We start from the raw sequence: 23068 nt of genomic DNA on the forward strand, positions 1-23068 counted from the left end.
TACTATATACTGTACTGACTGCTTTCTGTATAGAGACCTTTATTATAATACTATGTACAGATATCTATAGAGGTGCTGGAAATAAGTGTCTACGGGGAAAATAACGTATTGACAAATTAGATACCAATTAAAGATTCCCCCTGTCAGTAATCTTCTTTCCTCCTGTTAATGATGCTTTGGAGCGGTCCAGTGATGGCAGTCAGGATCGGTGATTGTCCGTGTTCCCGGCACAGTTACAGGTATGTACTATCACATGTATGGACACTGCGTGTACAATTACTTGCACACTACTGAGCGGACAATCACCAGTCACTGCTGCCATCACTGAACCTCCAGGAAAGAGTTATTCCCATTGTAGGAATTCCCTTCCTCTTACTGGGTCTGATTCTAAGTGGAGATGAGGGAATTTCTTGAAAATAGCGAAAGCGCCCCCCCATCAATGTAACCCTCAGATGCCGTGTTCATACATGATCACGTCATCTGAATTTACAAACAGTGTAAAAATAAACCTTTTAAAAAAACATTGCATCAAAATTACCGCATCAGTAATCAGTAATCTCACGGCGCACTGGATGTCGGCCGAGATCTTCGATCAAGATGGAGGCTGGTAAGTTTGAATGTCAGGATTAATCGATTCGCTGACACGAAGTACGAGGAAATTCAGCTTTAAGGCGAATCAAATAATTCCACAAATTCTTTTGGAAAACCACTTTGTGGGATTCGATTCACTCCTCTCTAATTCTAAGGTTCAGTGCAAGAAATAAAATACAAGAACAAGTGTAGAAAATGTGTATTATAAATGGTGGAAAATCAGTGTCCAGTTATGATGGGAGTTATATGGAGATCTACATGGAAACATACACAAGAGACATTACAGACAGAGACACATTGTCCTTATACACAGCACAGGTTACAATATCTTATAATTCCATCCACTTACAGTCAGTTCAGTGACACTTACCAGACATGGACCCTCCACACACTCAGGACTTGATCTCCAGTCAGTGTCTTCTCCTCAGCAAGCTAGTGATCCAAGTAAAGTTCCTGGTGAGTTCCAGCTTTCTGAGCCATGCTTGGGTCTTTTATACCTCTTTGGTGGCTATAGCTATCTGCTCCTCCTCTTAGCTCCAGGAGACGCCCAGTCCCACCTTCATAATCAATGAAACCTTTCATTATGAGATCTGGCTTCCTTCATTACCATATACAATGGAAGAATAATGGTGCCACCTCCTCCTCAAGAGTTTAGCATTTTCTGGCCTCCTGAGATGATCCATCATTTACACAATGTATTTGCTGGGTAGAGCCCTATTGTTCACACTGCTATTTAGCATCTGTAAGAGATTCCTGGGATACTGCGAGACCTTTTCATGTGAGAATCAGTGTAAACAATTAGTATTTTACATCTTGATGAGATACTTTCCATCCAGACATATAACCACATGACTCTTCATCTATAATTCACATATTTGAAAGTCTAGATTTAAGGATGAGCGAAGGTCCTATTCTTCACCATCTTATGCAGATCACTGACTTATTGAAGTTAATTTGTCTACACTGTGCACAAGGCATAAATGTTTTGTAGATCGGTGGTTTGTGACTTAATAACTAACATGGTCGTGTGCATGGGGCCTTTTGGCTGAAATCAAGTGTAGTATCTGTTCTTAGATTCCAGGTGGACCGAGCCCTGCCAGGATGTATAGCAGAGAACCACACAGCATGCCTAGGGTGTACGACTTGGGCCATTAGTGCCCTATTCTGGAAGACCAAGGGCTCTGCTGTATCTAAGTCAGGGGCTGAGATGTTAGAACTCCAGAATTGCCCCAAGCATGGTGACCCTGGGTGCCTGAACTCACTGGGGGTGGAAGCCCACTGAGTGACGGAACATTTGCACGTACTTCACTTTCTCACATTTTGAGCGCACACACCTCTATTCTTTGCCTGGCCATCAGGAGGAGGAATTTTTATAATTCCGACCAGCTGTCCGGGGTGAGCTTCAGCACACATTCACGATTTATTTATTTTTGTTTACTGTGTGTTCACTTTCCACATTTGTTTGTCACAAAAATTTCTTGGGTTGTGCAGCCTTACGGGTACCCCCTTAAAATGTCTAGGGGGGGTGGCCATCTTGCTTCCACAGCTTCTCCGGGGAGAGCCCAGCCTAGTAGTCGAAACTCTGTGCCGACACCTTGGATGGCAGCCTAGATGATGGCAGGAGCACAGATTTGGCGTTCACTCGGGTGAGGGTTGCCTGGGCATACTCCCGGCTTTGGCTGGGGGTTGACTACTTTGTCTCGGTTCCTTGCAGGAGCCTTCTGGCCCGAAAGGAACTGGGAGAGGTTTATGGGGACCCTTCTCTTTGGGAGAGGGCCTGTGATGAACCATAACCTTGTGCATGTTTTTGTGTGGCACGCTGCACAATTTTGTTGCATAGGTGTAGAAAGCACGCTCCTCAGGTTTTTAGCAAAAAGAGGGAAATACCTATGTGACAAATTTACACAGTATTTGCTGTTATTATGAGTGTCAAGCTGCTACTTATAAGTTGTAAATGATACATTTTACCAGACTCGATTAGACAACCATCAACATGATTTTCTGTTGTTAGTTAAATGAACATTAAATTGATACCAATTATTAAATTGAGAGACATTTCTATCTATCAACTTATATTATGTCAGCTTTCTTTTATTTAACACAGCCACTGCAAAGTCCACACTATTCGCTCTGTAATTCATTTGTGTCCATCACCATGATACACTTTTAGGTTGTCCTCACTGGACTGAGGCTTCATCACTGGTTCTGAGAATGGAGACCTCTTCTGGTCATCTGCTTGGATTTCTCCTGACTGTGCTTATTCCTCGATTAGAAGCCACTTTCACCATTGAGTCTATTTTACAGCCTTTTAAAAAAAAATATATGATGCATCATAACAATTGATTAATATGAGAACAAAAGCATTTGCTCTTGGCTGATCTATGGATTTTCTGAGACACACATTAAAAATCAAATACAGAAGACAAAGACATAAAAGAGTAAAACAAAAATCCGGAGTGTGACATTATTTTTTGTCTTGTCTCACAATGCTTTTGTTTTTCTGGTATCAGAAATCGGTATGATGATGGACACTCCTGTCCTATGTACCCTGGCTTATATATTTTTACCCGTTTTTGAAGACTCTTATGAGTTAACAGTACAAAATCCTTTTGTACAGTAGATCAAAGCTTCTTTTAGATACATCCATTACGTGTTCATCATATATTCAGAGGAGGAAGTGCAGTTTCTAGATGTCGTTACTTATTTAAATAACATCAATGAGATGAATATGAAGTTCACGTGTAAATTTGACACTGAAGATGGATTTGTCCCGGTGGCTATAGAAGATGGTGACATTATTACAGAAGGCTATAAAAAAAACAACTGCTACAAACTCTTTACGTCATTTTAATAGCTTTCATATTCACGGTGTCAAAAGATCAATCCCTTATAGTCAGTTCTTAATGTTGAGAAGAAATAATAGCAATAACGATGAATTTGGGAAACACGCCAATTCTTAAAAAATATGTCTGTTAGGGCTTATTCAGAAGGACACATGTTGCTTTTCGCATCTTATCTGCAATTTGGTGCATCAGACTCATTTACTTTTATGGGGCCCCAAAACATTGTGTGCTGTCCACATCTTTTCTTCCATTCCACGGCCCCGCAAAACAAATAAAACATGTCCTATACTTGTCAGGATGTGGCCCCATTAAAGTCCATAGGTCCACAAAAATGTGGAATGCAATCCATTTTTGCAGACATGATGAGCTGTCCACAAAAAAACTGATCCACATTTTTGTGGACAACAAAAAACATACTGCCATCTGAATGAGCCCTTAGAATGAGGCTACCCAATAGTTTTATTGGATGAAATCTTCTTTATAGAATGTATAACTGTCTCGCATAGATTTTTGCCCTATAAGATGCACCTGTCCATAAAACGCACCTAGGCTTTTGACGAGGAAAAAAAAACAGATTTTGAATCAAAATGCATGGTTTTGGTGGGTTTTGAACTAATGGTGGTCTATGGATGACGTACTGTTATGGGGGAATCTGTGGATGACGTACTGTTATGGGGGATCTGTGGATGACGTACTGTTATGGGGGATCTGTGGATGACGTACTGTTATGGAGGATCTGTGGATGACGTACTGTTATGGGGGATCTGGGGATGGCACTGTTATGGGGGATCTGGGGATGGCACTGTTATGGGGGATCTGGGGATGGCACTGTTATGGGGGATCTGGGGATGGCACTGTTATGGGGGATCTGGGGATGGCACTGTTATGGGGGATCTGGGGATGGCACTGTTATGGGGGATCTGGGGATGGCACTGTTATGGGGGATCTGGGGATGGCACTGTTATGGGGGGGATGGCACTGTTATGGGGATCTGTGGATGGCACTGTTATGGGGATCTGTGAATGGAACTGTTATGGGGATCTGTGGATGGCACTGTTATGGGGATCTGTGAATGGCACTGTTATGGGGGTCTCTGTGGATGACACTGTTATGGGGGGTGGAATCGGTGGATGACACATATAGCATCTTATGCTATAGCTTTATCCACAGATTTCCCCCATAACAGTGTCCCTGTGTAAATAGTGACCCCAATACAGGGAGTGGACCCTGCTCATACCAGTATTCATATGTAAATTGTGGCCAATCCATATGTCTAGTGTAGGCAAGGTAGTGCAATCCACTACTCACTATGAAACTCCCGTACTAGCAGGTACTGCAGGCTGGCCGGTCACTCACTTTGTCATAAGCATGTTCCTCCCACTTTATTAATAAAGAAGGCGGAGCATGCACATGACAAAGTGAGTGACCGGCCAGCCTGCAGTACCTGCTAGTACGGGAGTTTCATAGTGAGCAGTGGACATCTAAGCTTTGAGCACAATTCTGAACTCTATTGATTATTCCTATAAATTCTGCTACAAACTTCAATAAGATGAATCTTCTACAATAAATAAGCAATACTTTTATAAGAAAGCGGAGTCCTCCTGCTGTATGTGATATGAAGAGAAATTATGGAAATAGATAAATATTTTACAGTACTAATTAGAGATGAGCAAAACTCTTAAAAATTTGAATCAACTGCTTTTCTGAATTTTACAAAACAATTTGCTTTGTAATTGCACCGATCCCGTCACTGAACCCCTCAGATGCTCCATTTATTGCTAATCACGGCATCTGAGATGAATATTCAGTCCTTTCAGGAGTTGATGGGTTACATATTTTTTTATTGTACTTACCTTAATCATTTGAGCATGAAGAGACTGCAGCGGCCATCTTGCTTGAAGATCCAGCCCGATGAGATTGTGTGTGGGATATTTAAGCAAGATGACCGCGGCAGCCTCTTCACCCACAAATGGATGAGGAGAGTAGGATTTTTTTAAATGTTTGCTGCCATTTCAGAGAAAATTGATTCGTTACCACAAAGCACAAGAAAATTCCAGTTTGTGGCAAATCGAATTTTCAGATACTTAGATTCACTCAACAGTAGTGGTAATAACTTTGGAACGCTCAGGGTGGGTTTTACACAAAGTGCGACCCTGGGCAAGATTAAAAGTGCGGTCCTAACCCCTGACATACAGTAGATACGTGACATCTAATGTATCCAGTCAAAAGGGACCATTCTTTTTTTACAACAGTCCAGGGATCACTGTCTCGCATAGATTACCTATTTACTACGAGCTATCTGCAATCGGCTATTCTTGACAAGGTCACATCTGATCCTAGAAAACTCAAAAGACAATTTGTTGATGCTTCAGAAAGTGGTGGAGTCATGTTGCAGAGGAAAGAGGAAGGAAATGTCAGGGGGGTGGATAAATGCACAGTCGGGGGATAACTTGTAAGCTTCTATTTTTCTTTTTCTTTATTTACCACAAAAACCTGGACTGTTATCGGGGGGGGGAGGGGTTCACCATCTGAATGACTGGAGTAGTAGTCATTGTGAGGCTAATGTCCAGGTGAGGATCTGTCACTATTGTTATGTGGACAATCACACGTCTCTGCGAATGTGGTAGACGATACACAAGGTGCGGCCTCATCTACACATTCCGGTTTGGCAATGTTTTCAAGATTTTTTAAAACTTTATTTGCATTTGTTTAATAAGGACTCAACAATTTTATTCTATTTCAGTTGCACATTTTAAAAGCGATAACAACTTTTAAAACTTTTTGTAGCGACAACATGAAAAATCCAGATATTCTGCTGTTGCTTTTCAAGTTTGTTATTCCAAACATACAGTTTTTTTTACTTTTGTACAGTAAACACTTTTTTTTTTACATTTTGTGCATCTCTCCATTCAATGGCCCATAGCATTTGTGCTTTTCTTGAAATCTAGCTGCATGAGAGCTTGTTTTACATGACTTATCATTTCTTATTTTGTTTAGTGCTAATGTTCATGGGATCTGCTCATCGCCCATGTAATACACTGTAACACTTCTGATTTGCAATGTATTACACTAGTTACTGTAAAAAACTGATATTCTGCATAATCAGACCTGTAAAGGGAGGTTCTCATCGGGCAACTGAACATGGTAGACCTATGGGGCATTGCTGGACCTTAGGTTTAGATAGTAACCCTACAAAACCTAACAATAAATCATGGAGGGTAATAGGGTGAGAAAGGAAGCACTCTCCCTCCTTAATATCAGTTAAATGTTGAGACAGTATTGTTTCTGGCATGTAATGGGTTAAACTGTATGGATTGGAGTTATCTATGATCCTGTCAATGAGAGCAGGACACCAGCTGTATAATATAGTGGCCAATGGTGTAATGTTGAAGGCATAGCTCGTGAACCCGCACCATTACAGGGTCTCTATAGTATGTCACTGAGCATTACAATTACATTTTCTAGGTGACCTAGTATGTGGTCCGGGCCTCATACGCCTCCATAACTAGCAGGCTCCAATGCCTTTACAAGGCCTGTGGTCGCAATAGCAGCCATCAGTTACCCATCATGGCAGCGTGGGGGGCCAATGGGGTCAGATAAGGAATTGCCTCAATCTGCAAACTCTGTACATGGTGCGGTCAGCATTACCAGCGGCATCTGAGGGTTTAGCCAGTGATGTCAGTGGCAGGGGAGGATTGGGGCCCTGGAAAAAAAAACTTAAAGTGGCCCCATGTTGTAGGCGGGTCCGAACTGACAGAAGGCAGGGTGACATAATTAGGCAGGGCCAGCAACACCATAGTGCATTCTATACTGCCCCAGCTGTACCAAATACCACAGAGCAGCACAAAATACTGCCATCTGCTGCACAGTGTTCAACTGTATTGCTGTCCTGTGGACATAAATACAGTTGAATTCAGGAGGGCTCCCGCGGCCAGTGGCGTAGCGTGGGTTGCCAGCACCCGGGGCAAGCCAAAAATTGCGCCCCCCAGCCTGTGGGCACACCCCTTTTAACATGTAACACCTCAGATAACACAGTGATAACTCTGAGTACAGATACTGTAGTAGATTCAACTGCAGTCCTATGTAACACCTCAGATAACACACTGATCGCTCTCTGAGTACAGATAATGTAGTAGATGGGTGTGAGCCCCACACGCACAGTGTGACCTGAAGTCTGGGGCCAGGATGCGGCAGGGTGGGCCATATTCTCAATCTGCTCCCCCAACCCTACCATAAAACAGATATGTGGATGGACATTATTATATACAGTAGAATACCGCACCATACCTGTTACATCCAGTAACGTCTCCTGTGATGTAGACTTTCATCAATGTCTCATTCAGAGATAAGACCGCCATGGCACCTTCTTTCAGCTGCTTCTCGTCTCTGCAGAGTTTCACAGAATTTTTTTTAGGTTCCTCACTTTACTATCATCCTCACTGTCATCCTGCTGCCCCCAATACTGTGCTAGAGCCAGACAGATAGTCCCCCATTCCCCATAATATTATTCCCTCTGTATATTATAATGGACCCTTCTGTATTATTAATGTAAATTGCCCTCTGAGGCTCGCAGTGAGGCCTGGCTGGGGCATGGGGCCTAATGAGGACAAACAATGGATTAATACAAAGGATTATTACTGTGGGGGCCTAAGTGGAATCTGCTGCACAATAGGCCTATGGGAAAGAATATTACTAGTACTACTCACTGTGCATATTCCACCTCGGCCCCCACAATAATAATCCTCCATTATTAATACTGGTCCAGTATGACTCCTCCTGAGGCTGGGCTGAGACACATTTGCCCCACAAAAATTACCTCTCTGGGCAGCAAGCAATCGCTAAACTGAAGAAATACACCTACTGCTGCCCTGACCCCCTGACTGGTCTGAGTGGTGCAGCAGGCCAGGCTCTGTTTAGTTTATAAAATTGTGCCACAGCTCAGTAGCTTACGCTACATTCACACTAGCGGCAGAACGGATCCGACAGGCTCTTCACCCTGTCAGATCCATCCAGCCGCTATTTCGCCGTGCCGGCGCTCCGTCCCCATTGACTATAATGGGGACGGGGCGGAGCTCCGGCGCAGCACTAAAAAGACGGACATGCAGTACTTTCAGTCTAGCGGCCTTTCGCCATGCTGTGCCGGAGCTCAGCCCATTCCCCATTATAGTCAATGGGGACGGAGCGGCGGTCCGGAGAAATAGCGGCAGGACAGATCCGACAGGGTAAATAGCCTGTTGGATCCATCCTGCCGCTAGTGTGAAAGTAGCCTTAGGGTCCATTCACACGTCCGCAATTTTGTTCCGCATTTTGCAGGAACGGAATTGCGGACCCATTCATTTCTATGGGGCAGCACAATGTGCTGCCCAGATACGGAATTGCGGACCCACACTTCCGGGTCCACAATTCCGTTCCCGAAAAAAATAAAACATGTCCTATTCTTGTCCGCAATTGCGGACGAGAGCAGGCATATTCTATTAGTGGCGGCAATGTGCGGTCCGCAAAATGCGGAGCGCACATTGCCGCTGTCCGTGTTTTGCGGATCCTCAGATCCATGGATCCGCAAAACACGTTGCGGACGTGTGAATGGACCCTTAGGCTGAGCCTCAGAGGGACTTAAACTTGCTCAGTGACTGTCTGGACTCTGCAGAGATACTTGTCTGGACCTGAGACTGAGAGGAGGGCAGACCTGGCTGCAGCCCTGAAGCTTACAGTGACCCAGATCAAAACCTGATTCCAAAGCAGGATATAAAGGACCAAGAGGAAGCCGACAGCCAAGCAGCAGGCATTGAAGTGCCATGAGAGCCAGTCCAAGCAGGACCGTGGCAGTCAGGCGGTGCTGGTGAAGGATGACCAGAGACAGTACTGCCTCTGGGATGCCATCTGCCCATCCCTGCTGTCTGCCCATCTCTCTGGTAGGCCTGGTATATGGACAGCAGAGATGGGCAGAAACTGCAGATGGCATCCCAGCGAGGCATACAGTCTCTCTCAGTCAGTGTCCCTGGGCTGGTCATCCTTCACCAGCACCCTGACTGCCATGATGCCATCTACTTGGCAGCCTTTGCCTGGCTCTCATGGCACTGGCACAGTGGCACTTCACTCATATATTACCCCTAACGCCTACCCTCAGTCCATGCCAACATACACACTGTGACTGACCTAATTCACTCAGGGTGGGACTGGGAATGACACTGACTGCAGTGTCACTTACTCTGTCAGAGTCGCTTTCAGGCTGCCTGTCTGGACTCTGGATAAACTCTGACCGCTACAAGTACTGAAGCAGGGACCGTGCGGCAGCCATCTTCTGCTTCTATCTTCTTGCTCTGGCTCCTGGGGTGGAGCCTATCAGTGTGATCGTACTGCACTGCCGTGCACGCGCGCCTCCTCACTCTGCTCTGCGGCGCTGTGTGAAAAAAAATAATAACACAGCGTCAGCGATTTAAGATTTTGTTGTTGCAGCGGACAGCGCCCCCTGCAGTGTGGCAACGGCCCCCCCGCCCCACGCTACGCCCCTGCCTGCGGCTGCTGGCCAGCTGCATAAGAGAGAATCAGATCATTATATACCCAGCTGGTGGCCCTGAGGAGGGCTTGGGTGGCCCTCCTAGTTATTGGCCCTCAGGAAAATTTCCCTGTAGAGTCAATGGCCAATCCACCCCTGATCAGTGGATACAACAAGGGCTCGGCTGATTGAGCGAAAACAGCTCCTGCACCTGTCCAATCAGTACACGTATGTGTAGGTTCTACATGTATGTTCTGCTTCTCTTGGCCAGGAGAGCGTGCACTGATTATGGGGGGAGGTGCTGTAGAAATGAATTGGCACAGGTGGTCTGTGTAAGTTGGGACACTTGTGCTATGAACACAAGTTCTTGTGCTAGAAGGACATGCTGCCATGAGACCTCTAAATGTGCTTCCCTCCCACCAGGGGCGTAGCTTTGTGACAAGGATACAACCAGCCTTTCTGTTGCCTCCCCCCAATACTAAATCCTCAACCCAACGCATGATGTGTTTAAACACGCTGTAGGTTAACACAGTCATGCACTTACTTATAGCTATGTGTGTCACTGTTACTCAGGCATGATTTAAAATTCATGTCATTGCATTGAAGAGCTTACAGAGCCGGGAGAGAAAGAGCAAAAAGTCATAAAACATTGACTAAAAGAGCTAAAATTCTAAAACCTAGAAGAACAGTAACTAATTTCAAGGGCATTTGGAGCCAGTTGTTTCAAAGAAAATTTGTATTTTATTTTGCAAATCAGAACAAACTGAACCTCAATAGGTTTGCTCATCTCTAGTGCTGTCCATGGAAAAAATGTATGACCGCAGCACTCACTGTCTTCAATAATGTGGAGATTTATTTCACCAACTTGAGAAAGACTCGCGCTTGAGAAACGTCGCACAGTTGGTGAAATAAATCTCCACATTATTAAAGACTGTGAGTGCTGCGGTTATCAATTTTTTCTACGGATCAACAGGGGCCGTCGGGCCTGGGCTCAACACTGCGGGCACCGCCACCATTGGAAAGAAACTTGGCGTAATACCGTGAATAGTGCTGTCACCTATTTTTAACAAACGAGTGCTATCTATGCCCGAGATCTCTAATGTCAGTGGTGGTGAAGGGGACGATGATGACGTGTCTATGGACGTCACGTGGGTGCCCACAAGAGAGGAAGAGGAGGGGAGTTCAGAGGGAGAGACGGAGCAGCAGATAGGGAGGAGAAGGAGGAGAAACAGGCAGAAGTTGCAGTGCACAGGAGGCAAAAAGCAGACTGCTAATGAATCTGGAATGAGTCATCTGCCATGCACGGTCACATCTGGCGCTCCCAGGACGGCGGCGCATGGCTCTGTAGTGTGGGCTTTTTTTAACGTGTCCGCTGCTGACAATAGTGTTGCCATCTGCAGCTGTGCTGTCAATTCGTAAGTCGCGGTAAGCCCAACACTCATCTAGGGACGGCCGCCTTAAGAAGGCACCTGGTCTCCCATCACCGAGCCCAGTGGGAGCAACACTGTCAGAACCCACAAAGACACACTCCTTGTGCTCCACATCCTGCCTCTTCTCATTCTCCACTATCCTCCCATTTGTCCTCCACTCGACCTTCCACCGTGTTGTTGTCTCGTTCATCTGGCAAAAGGCAGGCTTCCGTGGCCCAAATGTTTGATCGCTGGCTTGTCAGAACTGCTAACCCGCCAACTACTGCCATATAAACTGGTTGGACTCGGAGCCCTTTGACAATTTGTGGCCATTGGCACACCGCAACTGAAGTAAATATTTGTCCCAGAAGGGCTTCACAGAGCTATATGGCCACGTTCAGCATCAAGTGAATGTATCTCTGACACACAGTGTCAGTGCCAAGATACATCTGACCAGTCCACAGACATGTGGCATAGCAAACAGGGGCAGGGAAGGTACATAACTTTTACTGCCAACTGGGTGAACCTTCTGACGGCCGTCAAGCATGCAACCCGTGGCACCCGTGTGGATTTGGTGTTACCGCCACAGATTGCATGCAGGCCTGCCTCTTCTTCTCCTTCTCCTACTCCATCCTCCCTCTCCTCTTTGGCTGACTCCACCTTTTCTGCTGCTACCACCTCTTCCGCTCCGCCCCCCAAGCTCCCCAGAACCTACTCGACGTGCCAGGTGAGATGTTGCCATGCTGTGCTGCGGCTGTTGTGCCTGGAAGCCAAGAGCCGCACCGGTCCTGCACTTCTTTCAGCATTGCGGTCACAGACCGATGAGTGGCTAACCCCGCTCAATTTGACAGTTGGTAAAGTGGTGTGCGACAATGGTGCCAATCTGCTGAGCGCGCTGAAACGGGGCAAAATGACACACATGCCATGCATGGAACACGTCCTGAAATTAGTCGTGTAGCGATTCGTTGCCAAATATCCCAGGATGTCTTGCGGCAGGCCAGGAAAATATCTGGCCATTTTAGATCTTACACGAATATGGCTCACCTTGCTAATGTTCAGCGGTGACACCACCTGCCTGTCAGACGTTTGATTTGTGACTGCCCAACGTGATGGAATTCCACCTTGTATATGCTTGATAGGCTTCTCTAGCAGAAGCGTGCCGTTAACGACTACCTGTACGAACTCTGCGGCAGGACAGGTTCTGGGGAGCTTGTTTTTTTTCATTGCGCCAGTGGCTTCTCATGCACGACGCATGCAGTCTTTTGCGCCCATTTGATGTGATCACCAAACTGGACGCTCTGAGAAGCGGGGAACCCCTGGACTACTGAGTGTGCAGGCTTGACCTGTGGCCAGAGCTGGCACAATTTGCCATGGAACTGTATGCTTGGGGCCTGTAGTACACTGGCCTGCTCGAAAATTTATATCCAATGACCGTGTAATCTAACTCCAGCCACATACTTACTTGTTCTTTAAGGTTCGCTGAATGAATAATTGTTGCGGCCTCGGAGGAATTCAACACCAGTGGCGACACGTGTTATTGAATTTCAAGTATTATCATTAGGGTTTTTTTCAAGAGGGGGAATTTCGTTAGCCATGTATTTAGTCCAATTTTATATTTTTTGTTCTTTTAAACATTTGTATTTGACCTATATTTGTACTGGCCTGCAGTAAAATTGATATCCATTGACCGTGTAATATACCTCATAATCACTTGATCTTGTCCGGTGCATGCCTAGTGTTTGGGGCCTGTAGTTCATTGGCCTACATTAACATTTTTATCCATTGACCGCATAATTTACCTCGAGCCACATAATCAGAATTTCTTTTATGTCAGGTAAATGCCTAATTTTTAAGGCCCATATTCCCATGGCCTAAATTTCCTAAAATAACATTTTTCTAGGCTCCGACAGGGCACATTTTAGAGAATTTCCCTTTAAGACGCATAAAATGTGTTGGATTTTCTGTCATTGATCCCCCTCTAGTATGTCACTGTCCATGCTGTGGGACTATTTGTACACTTCTACTAAGTACTTGGTGGCTGCAAATATGAGCTGAAGGTTTTTCAGGTTCGCCTGCCATTAAAGTGAATTGGGCCCATTGCAAACTCACGGTTCAGAACATTTGAACGCATTTGCGAACCGTCCTGGCTGATGTTCGTCCATCACTAGCAGTCACAGCACAAGATGGTGGGTGGCAGTAGGAGAACATGGCAGCAGAGGCAGCAGGTGTGTGGCAACAGGTGGCTGGTAGCATCAAAATAGTGGCTGAAGCAGGTGGCCACAAGAAACTAGTCTCTTTTCACAAAGTTTGGGTGTGGCACTCAGAATTATCTAGTGTGATGCATGTGGAAATCCTGGCTGAATCATTTTTTACAAAGGGCAGTCTCTCCACATTTTGGGTGAAAAAGGAAAATTCTCCTTGGGGTAACTATATCCCCCGGCTGCATTAAAGCCCCGCTCTCACGCCATACTACTGGCCAGGCAGGAAAGTTTGTCCAGGGAAAATTTTCCAGTTGCGGCCACAAATCAAGTTTGGCTGCCCAGTAGTCATGGGGATCTTGGATGTGGGGTGGCAGGATACAGTCCAAGTATGCCACCACCTGCTGGTCCAGATTCTGCTCCATGTCTTGCAGCTGCTGCTGGAGGGTGGTTTCTTCACTCATCGCCCTCTAGCTCTTCCTGCTCCTCTCCTGTCACTTGTGAAGAAAAAATACCCATTTCTGTATACATTGCTTGTTTGTTAATGTACTAATCCTGCTTCAACTCCAACTCCAGCTCACCCCCTACAGGATTTAGGTGGCCCTGAGATGTAGGTGCCATTTCTCCTTTCCCCTGGCCAGCCATATTTAGCAGCATCTGCTCTAGGACATGAAGGAGTGAAATGAAGTAGTTCATCCCATAGTCCTGGCAAATGAAAAACAAAGTGGCCTCCTCAAAGAGCCTGAGCAAACGGCAGGTATCATGCATGATGTGCCTCTGGCTAATGTCGAAGTAACACAGAGGGCTCCTATCCACCTGCATCATCAAGAAATTATTTATGGCTTGCCTCTTCTCAGATAGTTGGTCCAACATGTGGAGGGTGGAGTTGCAACAGGTGGAAACGTCACACATCAGGGAATGTTGGGGAATGTTATTTTTCCTTTGTAGTTTAAGAGTGCTGAATTGCATGCACAGTTTCTGGCCATTTACAGGATGTCTTGAAGATGGGTAAAAGACTTCAGGAACCACTTTACAATCAGATTAAAAACGTACGCCATGGAGGGCGCTTGATTCAGCCATTGTTAATCAGCGCAGACACAATGCTTTTCCCGTTGTCGGTGACCATAGTTCCCATTTTCAGTTGGCAAGGAAACAGCCGGGATTTGATTTCTTGATGGAGGATGTAGAGCAGTTCCTCCCCTGTTTAACTCTGTTCGCCAAGGTAAACCAGGTGCATAACAGTGTGACAACGGCGTGCTCTGCATAGTTGGTATTCTGGAGGAGCACTAAGAATTGTTCCTGCAGTGGAGGCTGAGGACAAGGTGGAGGCAGAGGAGGACATTGGCACAGAACTCACAGCTTGAGAACGTGGAGACAGCAGTGCAGTCACCTGGCCAAGTTGCTGGTGTGGCTGGGCAGGAACCATATTTACCCAGTAGGCCGTAAAGGATATATATTGTCCTTGACCGTAGTCGCAGCTCCACGCGTCGGCGCTGCTATGAACTTTAGCAGACACCAACAGGATCAAGGACTGGCCCACCTTCTGTTTAACATACGAAAAGTAATGATGACTTGGGACTTTCTACCTGAGCTTGGCACAAGCCAATAAAGTTCTCTGAAAGGTGCAGAGTCCACAACATGGAAAGAGAGGGACTGTAGTACCAACAACTTGGCCAGGAGCACGTTCAGCTTCTGCGATGTTGGATGAGTGCATGCATACTGTTGGCTTTTTGCAATTGCCTTAATAATCGATTGCTGACAAAATGAGTGATAAGGAGTAGAAGGAGCAGGAGCATCAGGACCAGTAGATGATGGGAAGGAAACACAGCTTCCTCCTGCTGAGGTGGTGGAGCCTTGACTGCTGGAGAATGGGTGCGGGCCATTGACATTAGCACCACGGTTTTCCCAGGTCACTTCATGCTGATGCTGCAAGTGTTAACACAGAGCCATGATGCCAACATTGGCATCCTGGTGACCCTTGACCTTCTGCCCACATGTAATACAATGGCAATGCTGACATCCTCCGGCGGCTTGGTGAAAAATTCCCACACCGCTGAGAATGGCATTTTCCCTCCACCATTCTGTGCTGACTGTCTGCTACCGCTGCTTTTGTGAACCCATGCACTGCCACTTCTTTCCAGACAGGTAGGCTCCTGTATAGTAGACGGTCTTCCCTTGGCACGTTTGGCTCCAGATCTCACACTGCTGCCAGCTTGCTGACTCATGACCATGCTACCACCCTGTTGTCTCAGCCTTTGCCTCACGCACAAGCTGACACCCTCTTCTCCTAATGATGAAGAAACCACCTCTTCACCCTTCTCCCATATGTGATCAGCTACATCATCATCCACTACTGTCTGCACATCACTCATGTCACCCTCACCAGTCTCAGGGCCACATGCCTGACCACTCCCAACATCATCCTTACTACTTGCCAGCCTACCATAAGAAGCAGTGGATCTCTATTCCACTTCTTGGCTGGGTAGTAGCTGCTGACTGTCCTCTAGAAGCTTGCCCTCACTGAAAAGTTGAGTCGAGCCGATGGCAAATACTTCTCAAGAAGAAGGAACATAAAATGAAAGTGTGGTGTCATAGGAACCCACTGACTCCTGGCTGGGGGTGTCGGATGTCACTTGCGACAAAGTTGAAGACTGAGTCAACCATTCAAGGACATCTGGGTTGCTGGTCAAAACACGACTGCTGGATAACAATGGCAGCTCTTGCCTTTCCCAGCGACTGCTGCTACCATTCTCCTTTCTTCTGCTGGTACTTCTGCCAGCTCCAGCAACATTTTGAGCACTGCCCGTTCCCTTAGAAGGCCCTGGCCCTGGCACCTGTCTGTCGGACATACTGTACTGTAACTGTAAGAGTAAAAGAGCAATAGTGTCAGGCCACAATTTCACCCCCGAAACAAGGATGAATGGATGTACTTATATATAAAAAATTAAAAAAGTAAATACCCCAAAACTTGTAGTATCAGGCTGCAATTTCACACCAACTCTACAATTAGGGATAAACGTATGTTTTTGAGATTAACGGATAAACTTATGTATAATAGAACTCGAGTTATCAATGATACCTTCCGCACTAAGGATGAGCGTGCAGAAGTTTAAGATCACAACTCAAACAATATATCAGAAAATCATGTGAACTGGGTATCAATAAAACGCAACTTTTACTATGTAATTCTAAAATAAGGTTTAAATAAACCACATTGTTGTGAGACAATATGCAAATTTAGTGAAAACACCTCCTACTTTATTCCACAGGATAAATGTAAAAGAAAAAAGGTGGATCTTACCACACTCAGTAGAGGGATCTACACCAGGTGGCGTGACAGTCCTAATGTTAAGATGGCAGAAGGTCACTTGTGACCGGCACTCTTGTAGTTTAAGGCAAATGAGGAATCTCCTGTTGTGCCCTGAAAGTAAAGCCCTACCTGGAAGGAGGGTTTGGGGCTAAACAGGTCACCTGCCTAACAGACACAGAGCACCCACCCCGATAGGGGCGACCCCATACAGAACCTGTCCCTGTATTGGGGCCTAATCTCTAAATAAACCCTATTTACACCACCCTACATGCCATGTTTCATCCCGAATTGCCGGAACTCATCAGGGGACTTCAATGAACTTGAAGGGAATATAGTATCGACTATAGGAAGGTACACAGTCGTGTTCACTGTATGGACTTTCAGTGGCAGACGTCCGTACTCAGGTGTGGGAAAGTGTCCCCTATCCAACTTCGTCCATGCCACGCATGTCCTGCCTTCTGCTCCCTGGTGTCTGAGTGCCCCATCTGTGCCGGCCATGCTCCATACATTCTGGCCATGTTCACTCCATGCCGGCCCTGCCCCCATATGTGCTGGCTCTGCCCGCATCTCGAACCATTTCGAACAATAGCATTGCAAAGTATAATAAAGCCATCAGCCCCACACGATCCAAGTGGGACTCGATAAAAAAAAAAAGTATGAAAAAAAAGTTAAAATTAAATGTAAAAAATAAAAATGGAAATTTAAAATAAAATGAATTACCTTTTCCTATATACGCTCATTTATAAGAGATTCAAAAATGAAAATAATAATAATAAACTACACGTTGGTAAGGCTGATTAGTCAGCCTGCATTTGTGGGAGGGGCGGAGGCTCTTCATATACGAGCCACACCCTCACTCACAGGTGTGTGTTTTCAGGTGCCATTAGCACACTAGCTTCTCTGGTGGTAGGATTCTTTTTTTGCAGCATGGAGCTTGTTATTTTGCTCTCTGCTACCATAGCATGCGCGCGCCATACTACGTAAGTAGGTTGGGCCAGGGCCGTCTCTCCAGGCCGGTCGGATCCGACTTTGCTAGCGAACGGGAGGCTTCTCCTCAGAATCTGCTACCTCAGGCTTGCTCGTTTGGGCCTAAATACTTCCATTTGCTTTTCATTTTTGTTTGTTAGTAATAAGAGTTGGTTCCATAAATCTTTGCTTCATTCGTCTCGTATGAAAAGTTTCTTTACAGCAATCCGGCTGAAGTAAGAGTTACCCGGGCTGCACCTGACGTCATGTTTGGAGATCGGACGCAGTGTTTTTTGTTTAGGCCTCTTGCTGTAGCTGTTCCTTGCCATGTGTCTCCCCCCCCCCCTTTTCCCCCGCTACCACCATCTTTAAACTTCATGTATTTCACTTTTGTAAGCCGTGTACCGGGGTGGGCTCCCCAGGATACAGCAAAGTCACAGACTTGGAAGCAACACTGACACCAGCTTTATATGCAAGAATATAAACTTTACTTTGGAAACAGTATTAACACAAGTACAAACAGTATAAGTAATACCCCAGGCCCACAGTCACCGTCCCTGTCCGAGGGACAGGCCTAGCCTGCTGGCGTACACAGCAGAGCCTGCAAGTCGTACTGTGCCGCTATAGAGGACACACCTAACCGGTGGCAGACGCAGCAGAGCCTGCAAGTCAATTACTGCGCTGCAGTCCAGTACAGTGAGGCCTAACAAAGCTATAACCCTATCTAACTAGCTAATACAAGGCCTAGGCTAGTCTCTGTTACTTTAGGCGCCAAACAGTGAAGTACAATTGGTAATCAGGTGTACTGACCTGCGTCCGTTCTGGGCCCTAGGATGCCGCTTACCCGGGATGGCCACCAAGCTCTCAGCAACCGTGCGGCCTTGCTTGATGCTAAGGTTTTCTGTCCATACACTGGAACTGGTCTTCCTGGGACAACCTCTCTTTCAAAGAGCTGGATCCTGACAGGGGACAGCAGATACTCTCCTTCCTTTGAGTGTCCATTCACTGCCGGACATCTGCAAGCCAGGATGGAATCGGATTCAGCCCCTCACAGCACAATCCTTCCACCATGTCAGATCATTACTTCCTGGTTCACCCAGAAGCATGCTGACTGTGCTGCAAAACAGCGGCCTCTAGTGCCCGGAATGCCAAATGACAGCTCCAGTACAATTTAAACATAAATATACAGGCAGAGCTTATCCACAATCTCACACTTTCATGCTCTGCTGTTATCTCGAGCGGCATTTACACTTTCGGCTTTTATTTCATGTCTTATGCTGCATCCGCACGTCCTTACTGTACTGCACTTTTCTACTCTAGGTTCGTATTCACTCAGATTGGTCTCACATTCAAGCTGCGCTCACCGTTGACTGTTACATCTCATTCTGTCCCCAGCCGACAGCCGGATCCGTATTACATGCCTGTTATTACATGTTGTATACTCGGCTTACAGCCATAGCTGCTACTGTTACTCCGTTTTCATGCTCTGGACGCACCACCCTGGTGTTCCCACCTTGCTCCACTCACAACCAGAGCTGCGTTTATACCAATTTTCATGCTCTGCTTATATCCAAAGTTGTGTTCACACTTCTACTGCTACACCAGGTTGTATACCCCACTCACCAAAGCCGCTTTCCATGTCTGCGGTCACATCAAGTTAATATTCCGTTCACATCCAAAGCTGCGTCCGCATGTCTGCTTTTCACATCTTGTCCTATACTCCTTTCACTACTAGAGCTGCGTCCACATGTCTGCTTTCGCATCACGTCAATACTCTGCTCACTTTCAGGTTGCATTTATACGTCTGCTTTATACCATGCTTTTCATGCGCTACCCATACTCAGAGCTGCGCCTATTCCATGTTTTTAGGTACCACTCGCATCCAAAGCTGCATTCACCCATTTGTTGTTACATCATGTATTGTACTCTGCTCCCACTCAAAGCTGCATTCTCCTGTTTATTGCTACATCATGGTTTTGCTCAATCTCACCGGGGCAGTCTGCACCCACCGCTCTGGTACCTATCTCCTGACAAACATAACTGCGTTCTTTTCAGGCTTACGTTCCCTTCCTCGGTGGTCTGTCACATTCCATAGGCCTAGTTTCTGTTTAATCCTGGTTCATATTCACTCAGACTGGTCTCCTTTTACTTCTGGTTCGTATTCACTCAGATTGGTCTCCTGCCCCAGTTCACCAAACAGCTCCTCAGCGGAGGTCAGTGGGCCGATAGGAGTATGTTTCCTGCTATGTTTTCACAAGCTGTTCATTTGTTTGTCACGATAAGAGACTTCTCTTAGCGAACTTGCAATGCCCCAGAGATTTCATGTTTACGTTTATGGTTCGCGGTGGTTAGTGTTTTATGTATGCACGTGCTTCGGATTACTAATATCTATATTTTTAACGCCTGTTGGCAGTCATGTTCCTTAGGCCTCCTTCTAGCCAATCCAATCATTCAAGTAGCTTCATATGCCATCAGGTCCGGCTTACGTTTTAATTACTTATCGTCACCGCAACGTCATCCCTCTGGCTTCGGGGGCCCTATGACCGATCCGGCCTCATGGCTCCGGGGGCCCCTTGACCGCTTTTCCTGTTTTGTTTGTTAAGGGTACGACATGGTTGTAGGCTGGTTAGTGTCCCAGGTTTCTGTTGGAGGTTATGCGAGTCCATGTCTTTGTCTTTCTAGGTTATCGAGTCCCGGTTGCTTACTAAACCCGTTGGGTTAAGGCCCAATCTTTTCCCCAGCCATCCTTAATTCTAAGGTTCGCATCCCGGCGGCTGCCCGGCCCCATGGGCCCCTGGTGGTTGCTTCAGCCCCATGGCTTCAGGGGTCTGACCAATGGTTGTCTGTCCACCTATGCAGCTATGCTTTTGAATGACTCATATCTTTACCTGCTTGCCAGCTTATGTTATTAATTTTAGTTAATGTCCGTTATCTCCATTTTCTGTCACGTTTCCATTCGTCTTTTCAGGTCATGCAGTTGAACTATTGGGGTCACCTTCCACGTCGGTCAGGTCTCGTTCCTAACGATATTTTGCCTTGCATGTTATTCAGGCCACGTAGTTTATCTTGGGTATCGCCTGCCACATCGGTCAGGCTCATGGTTTAATTCACGTGCACATTATTCATGTCACTTTTCATTGTTATAATTCTTAAAACAATAAATAAATAAACTCGTCCCCATGGCTTCGGGGGCCCGACGACTGCTTCGGCCCCATGGCTTCGGGGGCCCGACGACTGCTTCGGCCCCATGGCTTCGGGGGCCCGACGACTGCTTCGGCCCCATGGCTTCGGGGGCCCGACGACTGCTTCGGCCCCATGGCTTCGGGCGCCCGACGACCTGCTTCGGCCCCATGGCTTCGGGCGCCCGACGACCTGCTTCGGCCCCATGGCTTCGGGGGCCCGACGACCTGCTTCGGCCCCATGGCTTCGGGGGCCCGACGACCTGCTTCGGCCCCATGGCTTCGGGGGCCCGACGACCTGCTTCGGCCCCATGGCTTCGGGGACCCGAAGACCTGCTTCGGCCCCATGGCTTCGGGGGCCCGACGACCTGCTTCGACCCCATGGCTTCGGGGGCCCGAAGACCTGCTTCGGCCCCATGGCTTCGGGGGCCCGACGACCTGCTTCGGCCCCATGGCTTCGGGGGCCCGACGACTGCTTTGGCCCCATGGCTTCGGGGGCCCGATGACTGTTTTCAAACCTGCTGGGCTGATTGCCTGGTTGGTTGTCCATCTGTGCATCTAGGCTGATTGGCCCCTATGTATCGCATACATACCTGCTTCCCTAATTTCCTAATAATCCATGTTGATCGCTCATTTTATGTTTTGACCGCAAACTGGTCCAGTTCGCCCTACAGCATTATTGTCATGTCTTACGCAGATATTTAGTCTTTCTTTAATTGTTCATGCTTTCGTTCAGGTCCTGCCAGAGGAAGAACAAGTAGGGCAATTCGCTCTAGCATTTCAGTCTCTGATCGTAGTCGATCATATCTTGTCAACCAGGTCCCCGCGCAAAGTCTTTGCCTTTTTACCACGACCAGGAATTCATTTTCGCCAGTAGCTTCATTGCATTGCATTCCCTCACTCATGGGAGGGCATAGACAGAATCTTGTATATTATGGCTTCATAGCTTCTTGCCCCACTAACCTCCGACTCCCTACAACCACGTTGAATCAGATTTTGGACAAGGTCTAGCATTTTCTCACGGTAGAAGATTCAGATAGTAGGTCGGTCTTCACGTCTCAAGCGTAAAAAACAATTCTCAGGGGCGCAAAGTAGAACAAAGCGCGGATAGCTGTTGTCTGGGTAACTATTCAAGGATTCTCTTCCTATCTACATGGTTCTTTTTGGCCCTCATTCCTGCATAGTCTAGGCAGTTAGGCTCTGGTCCCACGATCTCCTGACGCTAGGGCATTGCCAGTACTCGCACTAGAACCAAACTTTACAAGTTTCAGTTGGTTTATGATCCATTTCACAACGTATTCTCGGCCCTCCATTCCGCTTTGGTGCAGTATCCGCAATATTGAGCATCATGTCTCTGGCCTTGTCATCCACAAGATGGGTTGTAGGTTTCCTACTGGTCTTGCCTCACATACCCCGAATTTTCGCTCTAGATCCCGGATGCCTTGCAGTTGGCTTGGGGATTAGTTTGTACATGCCATTCAAATTCCTTTTCTACCCTACTTGGCTTGGTTTTTGCCCACTTATAGGCCTACCCACGATCATGGCTTAGGGCACACAACAAGCCATTTAGTCAGGTCAGCTAAGACACGCCTAGCTGGGTTAGGTTGTTCCCGTTGTTTTCTCCCTAGGGTTCTTCGGATACCTCTTGGCCGTAGCCATGACCACAAGTTGGTAAGGCTGATTAGTCAGCCTGCATTTGTGGGAGGGGCGGAGGCTCTTCATATACGAGCCACACCCTCACTCACAGGTGTGTGTTTTCAGGTGCCCCACCCTCCCTCCCTTATCTTCTCATTTCCACAGGGTATGCCCACTTATAGGCCTACCCACGATCATGGCTTAGGGCACACAACAAGCCATTTAGTCAGGTCAGCTAAGACACGCCTAGCTGGGTTAGGTTGTTCCCGTTGTTTTCTCCCTAGGGTTCTTCGGATACCTCTTGGCCGTAGCCATGACCACAAATATTAGATATCACTGCCTCCGTGACGACTGAATCTATAAATATAATCACATGATCCACCCTGTCTGATAATCACCATTAAAAAAACTGTCAAAAATAGCTATTTTTGTCACCACATC

The sequence above is a fragment of the Bufo gargarizans genome, chromosome 3 (genome assembly GCF_014858855.1).
Source record: "Bufo gargarizans isolate SCDJY-AF-19 chromosome 3, ASM1485885v1, whole genome shotgun sequence".
Classification (NCBI taxonomy): domain Eukaryota; kingdom Metazoa; phylum Chordata; class Amphibia; order Anura; family Bufonidae; genus Bufo; species Bufo gargarizans.